Source organism: Lepisosteus oculatus, chromosome 18, assembly GCF_040954835.1.
Source record: "Lepisosteus oculatus isolate fLepOcu1 chromosome 18, fLepOcu1.hap2, whole genome shotgun sequence".
Taxonomy (NCBI): Eukaryota; Metazoa; Chordata; class Actinopteri; order Semionotiformes; family Lepisosteidae; genus Lepisosteus; species Lepisosteus oculatus.
The window spans coordinates 8,043,785-8,057,150 of record NC_090713.1 but is presented as its reverse complement, the minus strand read 5'-3'; the positions used below and the strand labels follow the sequence as shown (position 1 = coordinate 8,057,150).

General features: G+C 37.4%; 1 long non-coding RNA gene across 2 annotated transcripts; it reads right to left on the bottom strand.

The window, feature by feature from the left end:
• Positions 1 to 5,009: 5,009 nt before the first annotated feature.
• Positions 5,010 to 12,348, bottom strand: LOC138224078 (uncharacterized). Of its 2 annotated transcripts, XR_011182434.1 has the most exons (5): positions 11,908 to 12,348; positions 10,607 to 10,633; positions 9,029 to 9,067; positions 6,595 to 6,621; positions 5,012 to 5,055 (listed from the first exon to the last, which is right to left on the bottom strand). It is a non-coding gene; the product is annotated as an uncharacterized lncRNA (long non-coding RNA). The 2 variants fall into 2 exon arrangements; XR_011182433.1 differs by lacking the exon at positions 6,595 to 6,621 and having other exon boundaries at positions 5,010 to 5,055; positions 11,908 to 12,337.
• Between the last annotated feature and the right edge of the window lie 1,018 nt (positions 12,349 to 13,366).

Genomic DNA, 13,366 nt, shown 5'->3' with positions numbered 1-13,366 from the left:
ATCTTGTTGTGAGTGCAACATGCTTCTTTTATGTTTAGATCCAAATGTTTTACATCACTTTTATATTATTTTTACATTGTTATTGTTTTACATCCACATAGTTTTAGAGAGCTACATTACTCTGCCAGATATATATATATAAGGAACAATTTATTATTATAGCATAATGTAAACACATTGAACCTTTTTTAATACACATTGAAATTATGTATATTTCTTTATAATGCTTAATTCAGGAACAAATAATTAGGAAGCAATTTTATTTGAGATTTTTATTATGAAAAATATATTTATATGCATGGCTTCTTACTCAAATTACTGACAACCATGACTTCTTACCAGGCATTATGGATTCTGGGTTTTACACTATGGGTGTCAGGAGGTATGAGACAGGTAAAGGAATAATGTATTTTGTCTTTCCAGCTTGGCTCTTAACAATTTTATACTCATTATTGTTCTTAACTGAACACCTTCTATCAGTTCTTCAGGGACAAACACAGCAGCTCTCCAGGACTGTCTTGAACAGCCCTCATCTCATTCTTACAGCTCACATTGGGAGGTCAAGTGTGATGTGGGTTTCATACTGTGTTTTTAAATACTTACTGCTTGCTCCAGATTGTTTCCCTCCATGGTTTATCAAGTTCTAAAACACAGAAATTACATAACGACAGCCTTCATGTAACTTGAATGTATCACAGTTTCTTCAATCCTTTTTCCTCACACAAGTTCTAGTGAACTACAAATTGACAGTAACGTATCAGATTGTCTGAGACTGTTGCAATAACATGAATTTAGAGTTTGCACTATATATTTTGATACCATACTAGAGTGATATGAGGAGGCTTGTAAATGCTCCTGTACATGTATCAGTCTGTATTTATGCGCTATATAAATGCAGATGAACATGAACCCTCTAAGAACTGGTCCCACTGCAGTTCCTCTCCCCACTTTCCTCTCCATGTATTGAAAAGTCAGGTTGGGTTACAAGGTTTATCTTGTAGCCCTTGACAACACTATATACAATCTCAGAAATATTTAACAATTATTTAGCTACATATGATAATGATATAAATGAAAACATTCAGATGTATAATTCTTCCTCTACTCTTTTATATGGAGTGTGGGACAGAAGGAATCTTCTCCTGTTCACCACTAGAGGGCCATTAACACTACCAAAGCAGCCCTCTAAATTGTTTCTGATTGTCACCTGAGAATGTGTCTCTTTAGCACCTGGGCTTCTGATCAAGAGCTCTATATTAAGTTCTCACGCATCTCCCCTTCATTCATCCCAGGATCATGCTATCAGCTATACAGCTGAGGTGACCTTTTTTCTTCTCTAGAAACCTCAGAGAATGATTCTATTTATTTTTCCTCAAGGCTAAACGCAGACCAGTCCAAAGCTTTATCCCTCTCCGAATGTCCCCACAAAGAAGACTTATTTAATGGACTACACCATGACAAGATACTCTCAGATGCTTAATTTGTCATGATTTAGGACATCTGGCCTTTGACTGTCCGAATCAGCCAGAACCCAGGCAGGTAGATTCAAAAGACGGAAGAAAATCCAACTGCCCTGTAGCCTCTACTTACAAAAATTAAAGTAAAAGGGAAAACCATTGATACCCTACTGGACTCCGGTAACTTGGGTACCCAGAGGGACAGTTCTTAAAAAAGAAATTGGAATTCATCCATATCCATGTAGATACCAAAATATATCCCACCACTGGTATTAACTTGAACACCTCTCAAGGTAAATGTCATGCTACCGTGGGTGTGGCCAAACAACTTCTCTATCCCATATTATTAGGAAGAGAGTTCGGATTTCCATCGTCCAGACACCAATAAGAACACCCATTGATTAAGATAAGATCTTTATTGGCCATATACAATTTCTTGTATTAGAAATGTGTCTTTATGCATATCCCAGCTTGCTGTACATGAGACACACAGACGGAGAGAGAGAAGCTTGAGGACAGAGCGCAGGGTCGGCTAATTATATGGCACCCCTGGAGCAGCTGGGGTTAAGGGCTTTGATCAGGAGCCCAACAGAGTAGGATTAATCTGCCGGCCGCGGGATTCAAACTGGCAACCTTCCAGCCACAGGTGCAGATCCTTAGCCACAGAGTCACTGCTCTGCCCCAGATTGATTTGCTTCGAGGATATGGTGAATGACACCACAGAATGCCATAGGGATAAAAAGAAGCCATGGAGACCCAGAGGGAACCAAGAGAAAAAGAAGCAACAGAATCTAAAATAGATGTAGATTTATTGAATATAGGATTAACAGATCTAAAAGTGAGTGATTGCCGAGGTCAGTTTAAAACAGGGCAACTGGAAGAAGGTAATCTGAAACATGCATGGGTCACATGAAAAAGATTGAGGGATTTCTGTGTGATCCTAACCAAACCCTTTCCTCTTCTTATTTTGTGGTGAGAGATTATCTGATTTATTAGGTCCAAAAGGGAGAATGCGAAGAGATAGAACAGCTGCTTGTGCCACAGCCTTATCAAAGAACACTCCTCAATCTTGCACACAGCCATCTCGTGGGAGGTCTTCTTGAGGTAAAGAAAACAGCTGAAAGACTCCTCAAAGGTTTCTTTTGGACCAGAATAAATAAGGTGATAAAACAGTATTTCCAGTAGTGTCCTGAGTGCCAAAGGACAGCACCTCAGCCTTATTATAAAAGCCCCCTTGGTCCCATGCAATAATAGAAACATCTTTTGAGCGTATAGAGATGATCTCTTATCAAATCTGCTAAGGGATACCAATATATATTAATGACAGTGGATAATGCTACACTATATCCTGAGGGAATTCCTTTAAGGGTAGCCAGTGCAAAGAACATTGCTAGAGAACTCTCCTAAGTTCTCCTCTAAAGTAGGAATACCCTCAGGAAATCCTAACAGACCAGGGTACTCCCTTTATGTCCAACATTATGAGAGAGTTAAGTAAACTATTTGGTATTCATCAAATTGGAAACTCAGTTTATCATCCACAAACAGATGGCTTGGAAGAGCGATTTAATAACACACTAAGAAGCATGTTAAGGAAGACTATGCACAGGGATGGATAAAATTGGGATCAGCTTTTGCCCTATTTAATGTTTGCAATATGGGGAGCTCCCTAAGCTTCTATGGGATTTTCCCCTTTTGAATTATTATATTCTGGAAGACCGGAGAATAATTGGATCTAGTGAAAGAAACATGGGAACAACAATCTTGTACATGTGGAACAAATGAGGGAGAGGATGAAGGCAGATTTAGAGAAAGCACAGGCATAACAAACCCAAATTTATAACCAAGGGGTCACACTAAGGGAATTTCATCCAGGGGAAAACTTTCTTGTAGCTTTGTGGTGGGAATCTGACAGTAAAAGTTGGATCCTGTTAATTATAAAATTAAAATTAAAAAAGAAGCCAATTTCAAATCTATCACATTAATTTGTTGAAGGAATGGCATGGGACAGAATCCTCACTGTCCAGTTTGTCCTTGATCCTCTAGAAGAAGCCACTGATCCAGTAGCCAAGGGAGACTAACAGTAGCTCCAAACCAGATACAAGACTTGCAGGAGTTCCTGTCCCAGAATAAAGATGTATTTTCCAGAATACCAGGAAGAAACCACTTTATTCAACATCACATTGTTAAAGTAGCCAGGTAGATCGTGAAGAATCCTGCGCGGAGTAGTGTAACCGTGTTCTAATGCCATAAGCCTGAAACCAGTCCAAAAGTTCAAAACCGAAGAGAAACACAATACAAAGTCATAAGCCAGGGAGCCAGAAAGTTGAAGAGTACGAATACCAATAAAGCAAAACCAAAACAGCAAGCCAATAAGCGTAATCCAAGAATCAAGGCCTGAGGAGAAAAGCAATCCGTAAGCCAGGGGAAACGAGGCCAAAAGAGACGAAGAGAAGCGTTGAGTACTAGGAGAGAACTTCCAAAAATACTTAGCAAAGGGTGAGTGACTAAGGTTTCCTAAAACAGAGAAATGCAGAGAATGTGAGGATCGAACGAAACAGGTGAGTGGTCAGGTACTTTGGAAAGGTCTGCACCTTCTTAAAGTGGCAGTATGAGAAGCTGGAAACGTAACACACATCATCACGGAACCAGAGAAAAATGTATAGTCTCCACTTACCGCATTCCCAAAGCAATAAGAAAGATTATTAAGAGAATGTAGAGCAAATGTTAGCAATGGTAGTTTCATAGTGAGTGGGCCTAACCAATTGTATTTGGTTCCAAAGCCAGACAGAACAATTAGGTTTTACTATAACTTTCAAAAATGAAATGAAACCTCAGTGTTCGATGCTTATCCCATGCCGCGAATAGATGAGCTTATTTAACGGGTGGGCAATGTGCAGTATAGCACATTATTACAGTATATAGACTATAGATAAAATGTACTGATGAACATGGCAGCAGGGGGTTGACTCTGGGCTTTGGGATTGGTTCCATTGGAGTAACTGTTTAATGCAGTATGGGTGGAGGTTTTATAGGTAGGGAGGGTAGCTGGAGGGTGTAGGGACAAGGTGTACTATTCCACTGAGAATGAAGTGTTATTAAGGATTTCTAATAATCTGTGTGCCTTGACCAAGCAGTCTGGTGCCTCTCTCTTAGGTTTTCAGAACACAATGAAACCCAATGCTATTTCCTTTTCCTCACTTTAGTTATATGGGCTGTGTAAGGGGGTGGGTATGATGTGCACACAATTGTTTGATCAAACTCATTCCAAGACAATCCCACTCACAGAAACAATCCAAGCAACCTTTTATATGATCTCTGATAAAAGAGCAACATATCACAGGGATAGTATAAACTGTTTTTTGTTTTTGTTTAATAAAGTGACAAGCTTGTCTTTCACTTCATACTGTAGGATAAGTGCATTACTTTTTAAAGTAATGATTAACTCCATGGTGAAACAAGTAATTGTTAAAAGTAGACAAAAAGAAATAATATTTTGGCCTGCTGAGCCACCTTTTGTCTCATATTTGTTTGTAGATTATGTATGAAATATGAACCTTACCTGGATTTGGTGGTGGTGCTGGGGGGGAATGATGCTTTTCTGTATTAAAAAACAATTATGTGTGTTAAATTCAGTTAGGATTGGTTTCATGAAACAATACTACTTTTAAAATTAACTGGGTCTGAATGCTTCCAGGTACAATAACTCCCCAGACTCTTGTTTTACTGCCAAACAGTTTCTGAAGAGCAGTGGTATGAAACATTTTGTACCAAACAGGTTGATGTTCATGTAAAAAGCACAGAGGGTTTTATGATCAGCAGCACAAGGCCAGACAAACAGAATTACCCACATGTTCCAGGTTGAGAGCCATAGCATCTGTCAAGGAATTGTCTACAGTGTGTATTGCAGTTAACATCCTGGTGATATTGTAAAACGCCTTCCATGGAGCAATGGTTAAAAGTCCAGAACTATACCTGATTGCATCTCAGCCAATCAACAACTTGTGATGTGGTATCTTAAAAGATGGAACCTATCCAATGACAGGGTTATCTAAAGCTCCCTCCATCTCACCTGGCAAATTGACAGTCGTGTATTCTGTTTTTCTTACAGAAGATTCCAAAACTGTTCTTGGCAAAATACTAAGGACATCTCAACCTAAAACTATTCAAGCTGCTATTGTGTAAAATGACGAGTGCACAAATGTGTTGTAAAAGGTTGTCGTTTCTGGTTTCTAAATTGAGCAGAGGATTTTATGCTACAAGACCTGTGTTCCTTTCTTTTATTTTATATTATGTTCGATTGGTTCCTAAAAAGTACTCTCACAATTTACCATCAGAATTTTTATTACAGTATATTAAAACCCCTGTTCACTAAAATGGTGTAAAGAGGTTAGTTTCACAGAGGGCTCAGAGAAACTGGCCTGTTCAATCTAGCTTATCCTCCTGGAAGAGCTTGTTGAGAGTTGGGCTGCAAGGCACAGGGGTTAAGAAGATGAAAATGGCACTTTTGTTCCTCCTTTTTTGCAAACAAACTGAACTTTCTTTGCCCTACATGCATTAATGCATTAATGCCCAAATCCAAGCTATGGTCCAGGACCTTGGTTTCAATTTATTAGAGAAATTGGTCCAGCACTGCTATCCTTGTGTCCCAGAGAAATGGAAAATATTACAGCTGTGAATGTTAGGCCAAGGAATGCAATGTAGCTGTGGGATATATTTCAATTAAGTCAGTTCAGTTTGGAAATCAACCTAAGAAACACAACTAGTTTTACACAAGGTCAGCTTGAATTTCAGAGAGGAAAAAGATCAACTTTTGACCTCCTTAGGTCCTACAGCCTCAGGGCAAATGCCATTGCTAATTGCAGGCCAAAGAGAATAAAAGCCTCTTTCATGTTCTTGAAATATTCCTAAATTCCTGAAGTCCAGGAATTCTGCTTGTGTTTCAGGGAATCTGAAGTTTCTTAGGGCACTGTGAAGTCCATGGTAGTAGTTAATGCCATTCCCTTTTCCTCATTTTAGTCACACTGTCTATACTCAGGGAACAAGTAATGGTTAACTCAACAATGAAAAATAAAAATTAGAAACAATATTTTTCAGCTAACTTTTTATTTGTAGATTATGTATAAAAGATTAATCTTACCTGGTTTTGATTTAGAACTACCCATTTCTGTATGGAAATAGAAACATGCATGGAACATTCAATCAGCATCAATTTTGTGACATTTATTATAATCCATGTGTCCAAGTGTGTTAAGATTTCACATCACTGTAACTTGAGTGTTGTCTGGTTGTTTTGAGGGAGTTAGAAGAGCATAAGTTGGAATAACATGTTAGGAAATTTGGATAAACACTGGTGTCTAATTAAAAAAAGCTATAATACTCAAAGAATATCCTCATATTTCTACAGTATATTCATCAAAAACTTATATTTTCTAACATGCTAATATATACAAGAACTTAAATGTTTTATTATATATGTAGAGGAGAGTAACATAAGTTTACTGTTTACTGCATACATGTCAATACTTATACTGTACCATTTAATCATTGTAATAATGTAATTCAGTAATTACATGACATGTACCTCAGGAATTGATTTGGGACCCCCTGCTATTCCTCATTTACCTGTTCCCACTTGGCTAACTATTAAGATTACATAAAAAGGTCTAAATTATAATTTCTATGCTGATGATGCTCAAATCTGCTTTATACTAATGGTTATACTGGTGTTGATGAGTGGCAAAAGTTTATTGTCATTATACTCATATACATATACAGATATATGGTATAACGAAATGCTATTTAGCTAGCTCTCAGACGATAAGTAGTACAAAATAACAACAATACATTTGTATAATAAAAGAAAGACCGAGACAACAGGCAGTGTGCAAAAAAACACCAGGCAATGTGCAAAACAACAAAAGGTAACAGGTAATGTCCTGTTAATTATAAAATTAAAATTAAAAAAGAAGCCAATTTCAAATCTATCACATTAATTTGTTGAAGGAATGGCATGGGACAGAATCCTCACTGTCCAGTTTGTCCTTGATCCTCTAGAAGAAGGCACTGATCCAGTAGCCAAGGGAGACTAACAGTAGCTCCAAACCAGAGACAAGACTTGCAGGAGTTCCTGTCCCAGAATAAATATGTATTTTCCAGAATGCCAGGAAGAAACCACTTTATTCAACATCACATTGTTAAAGTAGCCAGGTAGATCGTGAAGAATCCTGCGCGGAGTAGTGTAACCGTGTTCTAATGCCGTAAGCCTGAAACCAGTCCAAAAGTTCAAAACCGAAGGGAAACACAAAACAAAGTCATAAACCAGGGAGCCAGAAAGTTGAAGAGTACGAATACCAATAAAGCAAAACCAAAACAGCAAGCCAATAAGCGTAATCCAAGAATCAAGGCCTGAGGAGAAAAGCAATCCGTAAGCCAGGGGAAACGAGACCAAACGAGACGAAGAGAAGCGTTGAGTACTAGGAGAGAACTTCCAAAAATACTGAGCAAAAGGTGAATGACTAAGGTTTCCTAAAACAGAGAAATGCAGAGAATGTGAGGATCGAACGAAACAGGTGAGTGGTCAGGTACTTTGGAAAGGTCTGCGCCTTCTTAAAGTGGCAGTATGAGAAGCTGGAAACGTAACACACATCATCATGGAACCAGAGAAAAATGTATAGTCTCCACTTACCGCATTCCCAAAGCAATAAGAAAGATTATTAAGAGAATGTAGAGCAAATGTTAGCAATGGTAGTTTCATAGTGAGTGGGCCTAACCAATTGTATTTGGTTCCAAAGCCAGACAGAACAATTAGGTTTTACTATAACTTTCAAAAATGAAATGAAACCTCAGTGTTCGATGCTTATCCCATGCCGCGAATAGATGAGCTTATTTAATGGGTGGGCAATGTGCAGTATAGCACATTATTACAGTATATAGACTATAGATAAAAATGTACTGATGAACATGGCAGCAGGGGGTTGACTCTGGGCTTTGGGATTGTTTCCATTGGAGTAACTGTTTAATGCAGTATGGGTGGAGGTTTTCTAGGTAGGGAGGGTAGCTGGAGGGTGTAGGGACAAGGTGTACTATTCCACTGAGAATGAAGTGTTATTAAGGATTTCTAATAATCTGTGTGCCTTGACCAAGCAGTCTGGTGCCTCTCTCTTAGGTTTTCAGAACACAATGAAACCCAATGCTATTTCCTTTTCCTCACTTTAGTTATATGGGCTGTGTAAGGGGGTGGGTATGATGTGCACACAATTGTTTGATCAAACTCATTCCAAGACAATCCCACTCACGGAAACAATCCAAGCAACCTTTTATATGATCTCTGATAAAAGAGCAACATATCACAGGGATAGTATAAACTGTTTTTTGTTTTTGTTTAATAAAGTGACAAGCTTGTCTTTCACTTCATACTGTAGGATAAGTGCATTACTTTTTAAAGTAATGATTAACTCCATGGTGAAACAAGTAATTGTTAAAAGTAGACAAAAAGAAATAATATTTTGGCCTGCTGAGCCACCTTTTGTCTCATATTTGTTTGTAGATTATGTATGAAATACGAACCTTACCTGGATTTGGTGGTGGTGTTGGGGGGGAATGATGCTTTTCTGTATTAAAAAACAATTATGTGTGTTAAATTCAGTTAGGATTGGTTTCATGAAACAATACTACTTTTAAAATTAACTGGGTCTGAATGCTTCCAGGTACAGTAACTCCCCAGACTCTTGTTTTACTGCCAAACAGTTTCTGAAGAGCAGTGGTATGAAACATTTTGTACCAAACAGGTTGATGTTCATGTAAAAAGCACAGAGGGTTTTATGATCAGCAGCACAAGGCCAGACAAACAGAATTACCCACATGTTCCAGGTTGAGAGCCATAGCATCTGTCAAGGAATTGTCTACAGTGTGTATTGCAGTTAACATCCTGGTGATATTGTAAAACGCCTTCCATGGAGCAATGGTTAAAAGTCCAGAACTATACCTGATTGCATCTCAGCCAGTCAACAACTTGTGATGTGGTATCTTAAAAGATGGAACCTATCCAATGACAGGGTTATCTAAAGCTCCCTCCATCTCACCTGGCAAATTGACAGTCGTGTATTCTGTTTTTCTTACAGAAGATTCCAAAACTGTTCTTGGCAAAATACTAAGGACATCTCAACCTAAAACTATTCAAGCTGCTATTGTGTAAAATGACGAGTGCACAAATGTGTTGTAAAAGGTTGTCGTTTCTGGTTTCTAAATTGAGCAGAGGATTTTATGCTACAAGACCTGTGTTCCTTTCTTTTATATTATATTATGTTCGATTGGTTCCTAAAAAGTACTCTCACAATTTACCATCAGAATTTTTATTACAGTATATTAAAACCCCTGTTCACTAAAATGGTGTAAAGAGGTTAGTTTCACAGAGGGCTCAGAGAAACTGGCCTGTTCAATCTAGCTTATCCTCCTGGAAGAGCTTGTTGAGAGTTGGGCTGCAAGGCACAGGGGTTAAGAAGATGAAAATGGCACTTTTGTTCCTCCTTTTTTGCAAACAAACTGACCTTTCTGTGCCCTACATGCATTAATGCATTAATGCCCAAATCCAAGCTATGGTCCAGGACCTTGGTTTCAATTTATTAGAGAAATTGGTCCAGCACTGCTATCCTTGTGTCCCAGAGAAATGGAAAATATTACAGCTGTGAATGTTAGGCCAAGGAATGCAATGTAGCTGTGGGATATATTTCAATTAAGTCAGTTCAGTTTGGAAATCAACCTAAGAAACACAACTAGTTTTACACAAGGTCAGCTTGAATTTCAGAGAGGAAAAAGATCAACTTTTGACCTCCTTAGGTCCTACAGCCTCAGGGCAAATGCCATTGCTAATTGCAGGCCAAAGAGAATAAAAGCCTCTTTCATGTTCTTGAAATATTCCTAAATTCCTGAAGTCCAGGAATTCTGCTTGTGTTTCAGGGAATCTGAAGTTTCTTAGGGCACTGTGAAGTCCATGGTAGTAGTTAATGCCATTCCCTTTTCCTCATTTTAGTCACACTGTCTATACTCAGGGAACAAGTAATGGTTAACTCAACAATGAAAAATAAAAATTAGAAACAATATTTTTCAGCTAACTTTTTATTTGTAGATTATGTATAAAAGATTAATCTTACCTGGTTTTGATTTAGAACTACCCATTTCTGTATGGAAATAGAAACATGCATGGAACATTCAATCAGCATCAATTTTGTGACATTTATTATAATCCATGTGTCCAAGTGTGTTAAGATTTCACATCACTGTAACTTGAGTGTTGTCTGGTTGTTTTGAGGGAGTTAGAAGAGCATAAGTTGGAATAACATGTTAGGAAATTTGGATAAACACTGGTGTCTAATTAAAAAAAGCTATAATACTCAAAGAATATCCTCATATTTCTACAGTATATTCATCAAAAACTTATATTTTCTAACATGCTAATATATACAAGAACTTAAATGTTTTATTATATATGTAGAGGAGAGTAACATAAGTTTACTGTTTACTGCATACATGTCAATACTTATACTGTACCATTTAATCATTGTAATAATGTAATTCAGTAATTACATGACATGTACCTCAGGAATTGATTTGGGACCCCCTGCTATTCCTCATTTACCTGTTCCCACTTGGCTAACTATTAAGATTACATAAAAAGGTCTAAATTATAATTTCTATGCTGATGATGCTCAAATCTGCTTTATACTAATGGTTATACTGGTGTTGATGAGTGGCAAAAGTTTATTGTCATTATACTCATATACATATACAGATATATGGTATAACGAAATGCTATTTAGCTAGCTCTCAGACGATAAGTAGTACAAAATAACAACAATACATTTGTATAATAAAAGAAAGACCGAGACAACAGGCAGTGTGCAAAAAAACACCAGGCAATGTGCAAAACAACAAAAGGTAACAGGTAATGTCCAAAACAACATCAGATGTGCAAAAACATACACCAACAGAATAATTAAAGGATAGAAAAATGATGGGGAGTGTTTTGACATGTGAGGTAGAGGTAGATTTCAATGTGTGTTTGAGTTTTTGGTAAGAAAGAAGGCACTCTGAGGTTCAGACCGTAGGTGAGAGAGGCTGATATATGAGAGTCAGATATACAGTACAGTGCCTAGAATGTATTCACTCCCATGGAACTTTTCACACATTATTGTGTTACAGCATGGAACCATGATGTATTTAACTGAGAAAAGTAATTACAAATAAAAAAGTAAAGAATTTAATGTATCTAATATTAAATTATTATCTAGTAATCTAGACCTGCTTTAAAAAGGTATATCTGTTATTCTGTTGTTACAATGCAAAACAGTTTAAGTACAGCATTGATGCAGATGTTTACATAAAAATACATTAATGTTTATGTTAATGTTTACATTTGTTTATAAATTTATGGATAAAAAAATCTTTTTCTTACCAGTTTCAAAGAAAGGCTCTGGTCTGGTCAGCCGAAAAAAAAGATAGTGATTTAAACCTTGGCTTCAGGTCACATATATTTATAGAAAACACAGAGAACCAATCAGGAGATGACTGCTAAACATGAAACTTTTATTTTCACTTTCAGTATTGATTATCATTTCAAGATGTTTAATCATTAATCATTAAGGGCACTGTTCCTCGTGTCACACTTTCATCACAATCATTGGCTTTGGAGAAGCTTTCATTACTTGAATATGTTCGGGATTAAAGTTTTGCTTAATGACATATTTCATACAGCTTACAGTATGTGAAACAACAATAACAGCAATTTTCACTTTCTTAAACTCTTTCAATGTTCCTAACATTTCTACACTTTGGTGTCTATATAATTACTTGACAGGACAGGGCTCACCCGCAAATGGTTTCATGCACATATTGTTATATGCTAGTTATACCAATGTGGATTAAGACCTAACTATTTAACATTCTCTAATGCATATGTGATATCACTAAACAATGAGGGCAAACACTTAATTAAGACTACCTAGTAAGTGCCCAGCCTGTAGATCACGAACGACTGGAGTGCTTGGCGGTTGATCTCAAGAATGTTTGGTGAAAAATCTGACTATTTACTTTTTTCAATAGCCCAATCATCCATTCAATGCATTCTATGCATATAATCTCATACATTTTACTGCCCTTTTGTGTGTTTAACCCTTGTCGAGTAGGTTGTAAAAGTGTCTGTTACCTGGTTGCTGGCTGATGGAGCTGTGTAAATAAAAAAAGTGTGTTACTTCCAAACCCACCCTACATCTGCTACAATGCATAAGGTGCGAAACAGTCTGGCCATGATAAATTCACCAACAGTTTGATAAGTTTGTTGCCTATTTGATAGTTGTTGTGCTTGAGCAAAAATGAGTGAAGCATAAAGAATGGAAACTTACCATTACCACAGGGAATGGGAGCATGATTATTTTTTTGTACTTTTGCATTCAAAGTTTGTGTGTCTAATCTGCAATGCTAGCGTCTACACGAAAGAAAGGGAAACATAGAACAACATTTCAAAACTCCACACAAAATGTATGATGTGGACTTTCCTGCTAAAAGTGAGCTACGGAAAAGAAAAGTGGAAGAGTTAAAATCTCAACTAGCAGCACAGGAGTCGGTTTTCACAAGGTCCAATACAAGAGTGAAAAGCGGAAATCATTGCATCGCTCTGTGATAAACACAAAAAGTAATTCAGCGATGGAGAGGTCATAAAAGAAGCATGTGCTGAGGCAGCTAACTTACTGTTTGGAGTTTAAAAAAAATGAAATCTCAGCTGCCATCAAGGACATTCAATTGTGAAGAAATACTGTAACAAGGCGATGTGAAGCAATGGTGAAAGAGCACCGGCGATGGCTGGCTGCACCAGTGGATTCATTGCACTGTGCAAACAGTGAAACTTTTCTGGATTT